Here is a 13,960-nt window from a genome sequence, read left to right on the forward strand (position 1 = left end):
TTCATTTAAATAAATTGACTGCAAATCAGCCAAGGTCTTTTAAGAGCCCCATTCCATCCATATTTTATATATATTTGTTGTGCTTGAGGAATCACTTTGGGACTGAACTACAGTAATATACGCCTTTATTCAATCAGTCTCAATACAAGCATATGTTCAGGGGAAATCAGATGGAAGAATCTCCCTGACAACCATATAATTGAGTTTCATGGTTTGTAGATACAATGATAATATACTACAGGTGACTGACAGCCCCACACAACTTACCGTGAACATTCTTGGTGAGCTCAGGTGGAAAAGGTAGCTTCAAATTTAAACAAAATCTGCAGCTACTAGCAATCTGAATTTTAAAAAAAAGGAAAATCTGGTAACACTCAGCACGTCCAGAAACATCTATTATATAAATATGGACTTCTGATTGTGGACCAAGTCATCAAATTTTTCGTTTAGTTTAGAGATTCAGTGCGGGAACAGGCCCTTCGGCCCACTGAGTCCGCGCCGACCAGCGATCCACGCACATTAATACTATCCTACATGCACGAGGGACAATTAAAATTTATACCAAGCCAATTAACCTACAAACCTGTACATCTTTGGAGTGTGGGAGGAAACCGAACATCTCGGAGAAAACCCACACAAGTCACGGGAGAACGTGCAAACTCTGCATAGACAGCACCCGTAGTCAGAATCGAACCTGGGTCTCTGGCTCTGTAAGGCAGCAACTCTGCCACTACGACATAGTGCTGCCCAGGTTTATTCTAATAAACTGCCACAGAAGCACTGCAGGATGTATCCTGACTGGTTGCACCATGGCCTGGCAACACTCAGGGTTACAAAAGACTACAGAAAGTGATGGACACAACTCTGTCCATCAAAGCTCACAGCCGTTCCCGCCATCAAAAGCATCTACATGAAGGCACTACCTCATGTGTGTGACCAGGGTCTCTTCTATATCCCGCAGCTCCGCTCTTACTCCCCATCCCCCTACTCTTAACAAGAACAGACTCCTCCTTGTCCTCACCTTCCACCCCATCAGCCGTCGTATACAACATATAATCCTCCGACATTTTTACCACCTCCAATGGGGTCCTACCACTGGCCACATCTACCCATCCCCTCCCCTTTATGCTTTCCGCAGAGACCGTTCCTTCCCCAACTCCCTGGTCAGTTCGTCCCTTTCCACCCAAACCACCCCCTCCCCGGGTACTTTCCCTCGCAACCGCAGGAACTGCTACACTTGTAGCTTTATCTCCCCCCATCCAAGGAGCCAGGCAGTCTTTCCAGGTGAGGCAGAGGTTCACCTGCACCTCCTCCAACCTCATCTACTGCATCCGCTGCTCCAGGTGTCAACTTCTCTACATCGGTGAGACCAAGCATAGGCTTGGCGATCGCTTCGCCCAACACCTCCGCTCAGTTCGCACTAACCAACCTGATCTCCCGGTGGCTCAGCACTTCAACTCTCCCCTCCCATTCCGAATCCGACCTTTCTGACCTGGGCCTGTTCCATGGCCAAAGTGAGTCCCAGCCCAAATTGGAGGAACAGCCTCATATTTCGCTTGGGTAGTTTACACACCAGCGGTATGAACATTGTCTTCTCTAATTTCAGATAGTCCCTGCTTGCTCCCTCCTTCACCCCCTACCCCTTCCCAGTTCTCCCACAAGCCTACTGTCTCCACCTTTTCCGTTATTTTTCCCGCCCCCCCTCCCCCCCGACATCAGTTTGAAGAAGGGTCTCGACCCGAAACGTCACCGATTCCTTCTCTCCATAAATGCTGCCTCACCCGCTGAGTTCCTCCAGCATTTTTGTCTCCCATCAAGGGTCTCCACCATCTGGGCCATGGTCTCTTATCCTTATTATCATTGAGCAGGAGGAAGAGAAGCCTGAAGTCCCAGACCACCAGGTTCAGGATCAGTTATTTACCTACAGACAACCAGGTTCTTGAACCAACCTTAATCGGCAACAGAAAGACTATGGACCACCTCTTGTACCACCATAGACTTGTTTCATAGAAACATAGAAACATAGAAAATAGGTGCAGGAGTAGGCCATTCGGCCCATTCGGCCATTCAATATGATCATGGCTGATCATCCAACTCAGTATCCTTGTACCTTTTCCTAAAGGAATCTGGAGCCTGTGGCAAACCATCAATGCACCCAAACAGTTTATGATAAGTAGACACAAAATGTTGGAGTAACTCAGGGAACAGCAGCATCTCTGGAGAGAAAGAATGGGTGACATTTTGGGTAGACTCGGCTTTTACTCGCTAGAATTTAGAAGACTGAGGGGGGATCTTATAGAAACTTACAAAATTATTAAGTGGTTGGACAGGCTAGATGGAGGACGATTGTTCCCAATGTTGGGGAAGTCCAGGACAAGGGGTCACAGTTTAAAGATAAGGTGGAAATCTTTTAGGACCGAGATGAGGAAAACATTTTTCACACAGAGAGTAGTGAATCTCTGGAATTCTCTGCCACAGAAGGTTGTTGAGGCCAGTTCATTGGCTATATTTAAGAGGGAGTTAGATGTGGCCCTTGTGGCTAAAGAGATCAGGGGGTATGGAGAGAAGGCAGGTACAGGATACTGAGTTGGATGATCAGCCATGATCATATTGAATGGCGGTGCAGGCTCGAAGGGCCGAATGGCTTCTACTCCTGCACCTATTTTCTATGTTTCTAAAGGAGGAAATGTTGCTGTAGGAGTAGATATTTAAGATTGTGGAGCAATTGTAATGTGTGATTGAAGGTCTGATTCTGTGGCTAGCACACAAATAGTCGCCTAGGATGGGCAACATCTTGGAAGCAAGCTTTACAACAATTTATAGGCACCATATTGGTGCCGAGAAAAGAATTGGCCATTGTCTTCCATTGTTATGAAAGAAAGATTATGCAAATTAATTTCCTGTTAGAACAAGGCAGCAACTGTGCATTGATTTTAGTTTTATAAGCCAGCTGGATTTTGAAAAGAAGTTGAAAATCAAAATATTATATAATTGCGCAGTCAGCAAGCGATGTCTGAATAAACATAAAACAAATTTATTAGAAATGTGTTTTTATTAACCTTTAGCTCAGCTTTGAATAAGAAAGTTTGTATTTCATTACTTTCTTTGACAGAAACCAATTTGTGGATTCTCATTGTTTTCGGAGGAAAGGCCAGAATATTGGGGAAGTGCCCAATATATTTTACAGGCAATTACTATTGTAAGTCAGAATGCTCAAAGTGAGATGTACAATCTCAAGAGTAGCAATTAATGCAATGTTATCTCATATTAATTCATGAATAAATGACTGGAAAAGTGGTGTTATTTTAGGCTAATTAGCCCATGTCTCTTAAGCATTTTATTTCACAAATTAGTTCCATTACTTTCCAATTACAAGTAATTCCGTAAAACATAAAAGAAATAAGTTAAAACCAGAATAATGGACATTGCGTCAATCAACATCAACATAATGGTAATAATAATAATAATAAACTTTATTTATAAAGCGCTTTAAACAACCACAGTTGCCACAAAGTGCTGTACATGAGAACTCATGGACAAAAAGTTATTACAAACCATTAAAAACCATAAAACGAAGGATTAAAAACAGTAAAAATTAAAAGACATTAAAAGCACTAAGAACAGGAGCAATGTCTCAGCCAGTGTCGAAAGCCAGAGAATAAAAATGAGTTTTTAGGGAGGATTTGAAGGTGGACAGTGAGGGGGCCTGTCTGATGTGCAACGGCAAGGTGTTCCAGAGTGCCGGAGCAGCAACAGAAAAGGCTCTATCCCCTCTGAGCTTCCGCTTAGACCGTGGTACCTCAAAGATGAATAATTGGAACATTATTATTAAAGAAACACATTATTTGTAAGAATATACATAAACACAAAAATGTAAGAAACATTTTAAAATGCCTAAAACATAGAAACTTCAATTAACTCAATTAGTCTGAAGAAGGGTCTCGACCCAAAACGAAATCTATCTATATTCTCCAGAGATGCTGCCTGACCCATTGAATTACTACAGCACTATAAAGTTATAGAGAGTAATAGAGTGATACAGTGTGGAAACAGGCCCTTCAGCCCAACTTGCCCACACCGGCCAACATGTCCCAGCTACACTAGCCCCACCTACGCACATTTGGTCCATGTCCCTCCAAACCCGTCCTATCCATGTACCTGTCTAACTGTTTCTTAAATGATGAGATAGTCCATGCCCTGGTTTTCCATGAAGGTCGGAGAGAAGCAGCAGCCAGAGGCAGCGAGAGCGAGTATTGGTTGGAAGTAGGCGAGTCAGAGGGAAGGAAGATTTAAAAAGAGCGCCCAGGGCCCGGTTCAAGTGTTTTACATGAAGGCCGGAGAGAAGCAGCAGCAAGAGTGAGTACTGGCTGGAAGTAGGTGAGTCAGAGGGAAAGAAGATTTAAAAAGAGCAGCAAATGCCCAGCTTCAAGTAATTTACAAATTAGCCCTAAAGTCAACTACTTAGGTAACAGGTAAAGAAGTGCAGCTGTCCTTGTTGAGGTGAAGTGCGAGTCTTTAGCTCGAGAGTCTTTGGTCAGGAGGCTACACTTGATTCAAAATTTGTGATTTTTTTTGTCTGCTGAAGAAATGTCAGGCAAGTTGGTACAGTGTGTTTCCTGCAGGATGTGGGAAGTCAGGGACACTGCTGGAGTTTATGGAAACGGCATCTGCAGAAATTGTGTCCAGGTGCAGCTCCTGAATGAACGCGCTGGGGAACTGGAGAAGCAGCTGGATGACCTCAGGGCCATCTGGGAAAACTAGAGTTTCCTGGACAGGACCTACAGTGAGGTTGTCACATCAAGATTACAGGAAGGTGGGTGGGTGGGTGAAAGGGGAGTAACCGTGGAGTGCGGGAGACCTCGGTGGCTATGCCTAATGAAAACAGGTACGCTCTCTTGGGAGCTGTCAGGGCAAACAACGCTTCCAGTCCGAGAGGCGGACAGGTCGTTGGCTCCAACGTTAGTGACCGGCGAGACCGACGTCGGGCAGAGCCATTCTGGTGGGTGACTCCCGGAGATTCTGTGGTGGCAGGTGAGACTCGAGGATGGTTTGTTGCCTCCCTGGTGCCAGGGTTGAAGATGTCATGGACCGACTTCAGAACATCCTCGAGAGGGAAGGTGAGCAGCCGGCAGTCGTTGTGCATTGGGCGTCGGGAGTAAGAGGAAGGAGGTTCTGCAACGTGAGTTTAGAGAGTTAGGAAGAAGATTGAAAAGCAGGACTACTAGGGTGGTTATCTCTGGATTGCTTCCTGTACCTCGTGCTGGTGAGGGCAGGAACAGGGAGAGAGGGGATCTGAATGTGTGGCTGGGGGACTGGTGCAGGGAGTAGGGATTTCGACCTAGGATCTCTTCTGGGGTAGGGGTGACCTGTACAAAACGGACAGGTTACACCTTAACTGTAGGGGGACCAATCTTCTGGCAGGCAGGTTTGCTAGTGCTATACATATGGGTTTAAACTAAATCGCCGGGGGGAGGGGTTGACAAATAGGGAGTATAAAGATAGAGTTAAAGGGGATGTGAGTGCAGGAAAAGTTACAAAAGACTCCTGAATTAATGGGAAGAAAAGATCGAGAAGGGATACGAGAGTAAGGTCAGGGGCAATAGTGTGAAACGGGTGGCGAATAGCAAAGTCAAAGTGTTGTATATGAATGTACAAAGTATAAGAAATAAAGTGGACGAGCTTAAGGCTCAGTGAGAAATTGGCAAGTTTGATGTTGTGGGATTACAGAGACATGGCTGCTTCAATTTTCCACAACCATCTTCACTATCTGCAAAACCACTCACTTTTGTATCATCAGCAAAATTGCTAGTCTTCCCATGTATGTTCTCATCCAAATCATTGATAGACAATAGACGATAGACAATAGGTGCAGGAGTAGGCCATTCGGCCCTTTGAGCCAGCACTGAATCATCCCCAATCAGTACCACGTTCCTGCCTTCTCCCCACATCCCCTGACTCCGCTATCTTTAAGAGCCCTATCTAGCTCTCTCTTGAAAGTATCCAGAGAACTGGCCTCCACCGCCCTCAGAGGCAGAGAATTCGACAGACTCACAACTTTCTGAGAGAAAAAGTGTTTCTTCATCTCCGTTCTAGATGGCTTACTCCTTATTCTTAAACTGTGGCCCCTGGTTCTGGACTCCCCCAACATCGGGAACATGTTTCCTGCCTCTAGTGTCCAAACCCTTAATAATCTTATATGTTTTAATAAGATCCCTATCATCCTTCTAAACTCTAGAGTATACAAGCCCAGCCGTTCCATTCTCTCAGCATAAGAAAGTCCCGCCATCCCGGGAATTAACCTTGTAAACCTACGCTGCATTCCCGCAATAGCAAGAATGTCCTTCCTCAAATTAGGGGACCAAAACTGCACACAATACTCCAGGTGTGGTCTCACTAGGGCTCTGTACAACTGCAGAAGGACCTCTTTGCTCCTATACTCAACTCCTCTTGATATAAAGGCCAACATGCCATTCGCTTTCTTCACTGCCTGATGTAGATGACAAACAGTAACTGGCCCAGCATCGAACCCTGAGGCACACCACAAGTCACAGTCACTATGTGTCCCTTTGTGTCCCTTTGTGTATTAACCCACAGCTGCAGTTCTTTATTCCTAACTCAAATAATTATTTCAATTTTTCATTTTTATCTGTGGAGAGGGAGTGCAGCTTAAAATTCTTGGCCATTAACATCTCGGTTGACTTGTCCTGGGCCTAACACATAGGGGTCCTCATGAAACATAGAAACATAGACATAGAAAATAGGTGCAGGAGTAGGCCATTCCGCACTTCGAGCCTGCACCGCCAATCAATATGATCATGGCTGATCATCCAACTCAGTATCCTGTACTTGCCTTCTCTCCATACCCCCTGATCCTTTTAACCACAAGGGCCACATCTAACTCCCTCTTAAATATATGAAGAAGGCACTTTTACTTTCTTACAAATGTAAATAAAGATATGGCATGTCAACAAATACACTTACAAACACGTGCAGATGTACTGTGGAAAGCATCCTGACTGGTTGTATTATGATCTGGTACTGCAAGGTATGTAAGAGGCTGCAGAGAGTGGTGGCATCATGGCCACAGTCCTTCCCCACCTTCAAAAGCATCTACATGAGGTACTGCCTCCAGAATGCAGCAGTTATCATCAAGGTTCTTCCCAATCTGGGCCATGCCCTCTTCTCACTTCCACCATTGGGCAGGAGATACAGGAGCCTGAAATCACACAACACCAGGTTCTGGACAATTACTTTTCTACAGATATCAACTTTCAACCAACCCACCCTGCCTTAATTCTTCCTTGACAACGGGACACCTCTTGCACTATTAATGAACTGATTTTTTTTTTAGATAAACACAAAGTGCTGGATTAAGTCAAGTCAAGTTTATTAATCACATACACATATGAGATGTGCAGTGAAATGAAAAGTGGCAATACTCATGGGGGGGGGGGGGGGTGTTGCGAACTGAAGGTACTGGTTTCCAGAGGGCTTGTATAGACATTGTGGGCCGTATGGATGCTTGGGTAGGCATCCAACTGTTGCAACGATTTTAAAAGCCAAGCCAAGGCAAACAATTGGGCTGCAGCCACCCGACAACCAAAATTCATTTTGTGAACAAAAACTTGTTAAAAAAAGGCGAGGCAAACAATTGGGCTGCAGACACCCGACAGCCAAAATTCATTTTGTGAACACAAACTTTTTCAAAAAGGGCTGCAGCCACTTTGCAGCCGCATCGAGGGGACTCACCGTGGATGAAACGTGCGTTCAGTGTCATTCGCAGCTCAGAGAGGCGTGACCCTCTCGCTTCTTGGTCTGGCAGAGATTGAGTGAGGAACGACACTTCCTGGTTTTATAGTCCCTCCCCCTGCTGCCAGCGGGGGCAGCAGAGAGAATGGGGAATTTTGTCAAAACATTAATATCTCTCTCATTTTTCATCGACGGCAAAAATCCTCTGCGCTCATATGGCGGAGGGGGGCTCTGAGCGATGTGGCCAAAAATGACGGCCGTAGGAGGCGGCGTTCTCTCGGAAATCGCAGCACTGTCGGCCAAAAGCGGTCAAGATCAGAGATTTAGTAATATAGATTGTGGGCGGAAGGAAAAAGGGAAAAAAACAGCAATTTAAAAAAAAAGCAGTAGAGTTGTATAGTAAAGTTAGTCCCTGGTGAGATAGGAGTTTACAGACCGAATGGCCTCTGGGAAGAAACTCCTTCTCAACCTCTCCATTCTCACAGCATGGCAACGGAGGCGTTTGCCTGACCGTAGCAGCTGGAACAGTCCGTTGCAGGGGTGGAAGGGGTGTCCCATGATTTTATTGGCTCTGGAGTTGCACCTCCTGATGTATAGTTCCTGCAGGGGGGCGAGTGAAGTTCCCATAGTGCGTTCGGTCGAACGCACCACTCTCTGCAGAGCCTTCTTGTCCTGGGCAGAGCAATTCCCAAACCAGATTGTAATATTTCCGGACAAGATGCTTTCCACCGCCGCTGAGTAGAAGCACTGGAGGATCCTCGGAGACACTCTGAATTTCCTCAATTGCCTGAGGTGGTAAAGGCGCTGCCTTGCCTTACTCACGAGTGCTGCGGCGTGTGATGTTCATGTCATATCCTCAGAGATGTGGACTCCTATATATTTAAAACAGCTCACCCTATCCACAGTATCCACAGTATGCACAGTAAGTCAGTGGGTCAGGCAGCATCAACGCAGAAAAAAGATAGGCAATGTTTCAGGACATTTCCGACCCTTCTTCAGGCCTCCAGACACCTGGGTTGACTAGCGTACCAATATCCTTCTCTCTATCCGTTCACCTTTGTTCCCCAAGGATGCCACCCACAGCCGTGGAAGGTTTGAAAGGCTTTTGGTTGATCGACCTTCATCTGTCAGAGTACAGTGAGTAGATTACTGAAAGTAGAAATAAGGAACTGCAGATGTTCATTCATGAGAAAAAAAGGCACAAAGTGCTGGAGTAATTCCACGGGTCAGGTAGCATCAATGAAAAACATCGATACGTGACTTTTGGGGTTCGGCACCCTTCTTCAAACCATATTGATTCATTTTTCTCATACTTTCCATTTCCTTTTCACTGTCCAGTTCCTCCTTTGCTCACATGCAAAAATGTCCAGATCTTCATTCGTATTACTCCTATTAGCAACATTATAATCCTTTTCCTTTGATCCAATGTTCCAATGTTCTCTTTATTTTGTTCACCACTGTCAGACCCAGATTTCCTTTTTGTTTTTTGTGCCTTAAAAGTTGCAATGAAATATAAATTCTTTTGATATTGGTGATTTCTCATTTCATAGAAACATAGAAACATAGAAAATAGATGCAGGGGTAGGCCATTCGGCCCTTCGAGCCTGCACCGCCATTCAATATGATCATGGCTGATCATCCAACTCAGTATCCTGTACCTGCCTTCTCTCCATACCCCCTGATCCCTTTAGCCACAAGGGCCACATCTAACTCCCTCTTAAATACAGCCAATGAACTGGCCTCAACTACCTTCTGTGGCAGAGAATTCCACAGATTCACCACTCTCTGTGTGAAAAATGTTTTTCTCATCTCGGTCCTAAAAGATTTCCCCCTTATCCTTAAACTGTGACCCCTAGTTCTGGACTTCCCCAACATCGGGAACAATCTTCCTGCATCTAGCCTGTCCAACCTCTTAAGAATTTTGTAAGTTTCTATAAGATCCCCCCTCATATCACGCTTTCTAACTGAGTTTACCCCATGCCATTTCACATCTGATAACTTGATGTTTTTTTTTTGTTTCAGATTGAAATAACTAATCCTCATTCTATGATCACACTTCCCTTCTAGTCCCTTAACTCCTGTTGATAACTAACTCTTTCTCAAAGCACAAAATAAGATTTAGAATAGCATGTTGTCTCCTCAACATGCTGATCTAGAAAATCATATTTTATACAATCCATAAACTTGTCTTCGACACAAATTCAGCTACTTTGGTTTTACCTAGTTTATATTTCTTTACAATTTACTTTAGACTTTAGAGATACAGTGTGGAAACATAGAAACATAGAAAAATAGGTCCAGGAGTAAGCCATTCGGCCTTTCGAGCCAGCAGCGCCATTCAATATGATCATGGCTGATCATCTAAAACCAGTACCCCGTTCCTGCTTTTTCCCCTGTATCTCTTGATTCCTTTAACCCTAAGAGCTAAATCTAGGCCCTTCAGCCCACCAAGTCCATGCCGACCAGCGATCACCCTGTACACGAGCACCATCCTACACACCAGGGGCAATTTACAATTTACAGAAGCCAATTAACCTACAAACCGGTACGTCTTTGGAGTGTAGGAGGAAACCAGAGCACCCGGAGAAAACCCATGCGATCACAGATAGAACGCACAGGATCTCTACAGTCAGTACAATACTAATGCAGCAACTCTATCACTGTGCCACTGTGTTGCCCTTCAAGGGGGAATTCGATTGTGAGTTGTACTTTTTCTGAACATTAAGTCATCTTGGTTTATTTTTTAATCCTTGGCCATTTTACAATCAGATCTCTGAAATGGCTATTTAATCATAGCTGCTTATTTCCACTGGTACCATTAATTCTTCTACCTTGTTGCAAATACTGAATGCATTCAGATAAAACTTTCACTTTAGTATTTTTTACCAGTTTTCCTGCTCTGATTCTAATTGAAGGCATATTCAAATGTTTATCTGCACAATCCCTTTCTCTGACAGGCTCTGTTTATTGTTACTCATTCCATTAACCTGCAAGTAGCATTCTTTTCGTTTTAATTTTCAACATTTTCTCTGACTGGAATTCTTCCTCCACCCCCCGACCCCACCCCAACTATTTAATGGCACTATAGAGTATGGAGGCATCAAGTCATATAGGCCAGAAACAGTTCCTTCAGTGCATCATATCCATGCAGAGCAACAAGTGCTTATCTATTCTCGTACCATATCCTAGCATTTGGTCTGCAGTCCTCTCCTTGGCTTTTCATGTGTTTGGCGAGATGCTCCTTAAATGTCATCGTAATACTTGCCTGCATCAGCCCTCAGGCAAGATGTTCTACATTTTTGTCATCCTTGGGGTGAAACATATTATTCCTTGGATCTCCTCTGAACCACTACCAAATATATTAAGAGAGCACAGGATACCTATAGAAAAACGACCTTATAATTTTGTATACATGAGTTATATCAATCCTCGACCTTTGTTTGTCCACCAGAAACAAAACCAGTCTATTGTATGGTTTGTCGTAGATGAAATGGGACCAGCCTGAACCAATTAATGTCAACCCAAATGAAAAGCTCTTGCTTTCTTCAGGACTGATACCACTAACCTGTTTTTCCCACGACAAATGTTAAACCATGCATTCGGTATTGATACTCTGCCAAATTACCCTTTGATCAAAATGTAATCTAGAGATTCCAGCCTCTTCCATCCTGTAATCTCCATGCTAGCCCGATGGGGACACAAGAAACTGCAAATGCTGGAATCTTCATGGCAACAGAGAATGCTGGCCTCGCAGGATCTGTGGCGAGAATGCAAAGGTTATGGGGAGAAGGCAAGAGATTGGGGTTGAGAGGCAAAGATAGATCAGCCATGATTGAATGGCAGAGTAGATTTGATGGACCAAATGGTCTGATTCTGCTCCTATTAGCCCTGTCCCACGGTACGAGTTCATTCCAAGAGTTCTCCCGAGTTTGCCCTGATTCGAACTCTGAGATTTACGGTAATGGCCACTCGTCGGTACTCGGGGCTCTCGTGGACATTTTCAATAAGGTTGAAAAATCTTCACGAGTCTTCCCGAGCTTACCTGCCATTAGCGAGTCTTCCCGAGTACCTGCCGTTAGCGTTATGAGCCACTAAGTGACGTCCCCGAGCTCCGACGTACCCGCTACGTTCACTCTCCGTGCTTACCACGAGTTTGGCTCTTTTTTAAACTCGGGAGAGCTCTTGAAATGAACTCGTATCGTGGGACAGGGCTTTAAGACATAAACTTATAAATGGACAGGCAACGTTTTGGGTCGGGACACTTCTTCAGCTAGAATAATGTAGATGTTGGACAGATGCATGGGCTGAGGCACCTTCGATGATATTTTCATGATTTACACACCTTTCTCACTCCAACTGCAGAACATTTCTGCAGATACTTTAACTGTAGATCCAAATTGATTCTACTTTTTACCATGCCCTTCGGCTACAACACATTGTGTGGTTTATGCTAAGGCATGGTGTATTAGATCACAATATGCAGTAGTCAGGTCATAAGGTCAGAAGGCCATATGTGATAGGTGCATTCGGTTCATCAAGTCTGCTCTGCCATTCAATCATGGCTGATTTTCTCTCCATCCTAACCCCATTCTCCTGTCTTCTCCCCATAACCACTGACACCCATAATAATCAAGAATTTATCTATCTCTGCCTTAAAAATATCCACTGACTTAGCCTCCACAGCTTTCATAGAAACATAGAAACATAGAAAACAGGTGCAGGAGGAGGACATTCGGCCCTTCAAGCCAGCATCGCCATTCATTGTGATCATGGCTGATCGTCCCCAATCAATAACCCGTGCCTGCCTTCTTCCCATATCCCTTGACTCCACTAGCCCCTAGAGCTCTATCTAACTCTCTCTTAAATCCATCCAGTGATTTGGCCTCCACTGCCCTCTGTGGCAGGGAATTCCACAAATTCACAACTCTCTGGGTGATAAACTTTTTTCTCACCTCAGTCTCAAATGACCTCCCCTTTATTCTAAGACTGTGGCCCCTGGTTCTGAACTCGCTCAACAGTGGGAACATTTTACCTGCATCTAGCTTGTCCAGTCCTTTTATAATTTTATAATTTTCTATAAGATAACCCCTCATCCTTCTAAACTCCAGTGAATACAAGCCTAGTCTTTTCAATCTTTCCTCATGTGACAGTCCCGCCATCCCAGGGATCAATCTCGTGAACCTACGCTGCACTGCCTCAATCACAAGGATGTCCTTCCTCAAGTTAGGAGACCAAAACTGTACACAATACTCCAGATGTGGTCTCACCTGAGCCCTATACAACTGCAGAAGAACCTCTCTACTCCTATACGCCAAGCACTGCCATAAGCTCAGGATTGAGGAGCACTTCAACAACAACTCCGACCCCCGACGCATGTGGCAAGGCATCCAGGCCATCACGGACTACAGACCCTCCAACACCACCCCCACATCCAGCGACGCCTCCTTCCTTGAGGAGCTTAACCACTTCTATGGCCGCTTCGACAGGGACAATCTAGAGACAGCCATCAAGGCTGTGCTACCTGCCGATCACCAACCCCTCACACTCACCCCCTACGACGTATTCGTGGCACTGAGTAGGACTAATGCACGTAAAGCTGCTGGCCCTGACGGCATCCCCGGGCGCGTGCTCAGGGCCTGTGCTGCGCAGCTGACAGACGTCTGGACTGACATCTTCAACCTGTCACTTGCCCAAGCAGTTGTCCCCACGTGCCTTAAAACCACCTCCATCGTGCCAGTGCCAAAACACTCCACTGCGGCAAGCCTCAACGACATCCGCCCAGTTGCACTTACCCCCGTCATCACCAAGTGCTTCGAGAGGCTGGTCCTGGCACACCTCAAAAGCTGCCTACCCCCCACACTGGATCCCTATCAGTTTGCCTACCGCAAGAACAGGAGTACGGAGGATGCCATCTCAACGGCACTTCACTCCGCCCTCTCCCACCTCGACAACAGACACTTACGTAAGAATGCTGTTCATCGATTACAGCTCAGCATTCAACACCATTATACCATCAAAACTGATCACCAAACTCGGTAACCTGGGCATCGACCCCTCCCTCTGCAACTGGATACTGGACTTTCTAACCAACAGACCCCAGTCTGTTAGGTTAGACAAGCACACCTCTTCAACCCTCACCCTGAACACCGGCGTTCCACAGGGCTGTGTGCTGAGCCCCCTCCTCTACTCCCTCTTCACCTATGACTGCACA

The 13,960-nt window shown here is 45.3% G+C and overlaps 1 long non-coding RNA gene across 1 annotated transcript; it reads right to left on the minus strand.

Annotated features, from left to right (window-relative positions):
- Positions 1-1,133: 1,133 nt before the first annotated feature.
- On the minus strand, positions 1,134-13,448 carry LOC116970634. Its single transcript, XR_004411220.1, has 3 exons — positions 13,436-13,448; positions 13,044-13,047; positions 1,134-1,249 (listed from the first exon to the last, which is right to left on the minus strand). It is a non-coding gene; the product is annotated as an uncharacterized LOC116970634 (long non-coding RNA).
- Between the last annotated feature and the right edge of the window lie 512 nt (positions 13,449-13,960).

Source organism: Amblyraja radiata, chromosome 3, assembly GCF_010909765.2.
Source record: "Amblyraja radiata isolate CabotCenter1 chromosome 3, sAmbRad1.1.pri, whole genome shotgun sequence".
NCBI classification, from domain to species: Eukaryota; Metazoa; Chordata; class Chondrichthyes; order Rajiformes; family Rajidae; genus Amblyraja; species Amblyraja radiata.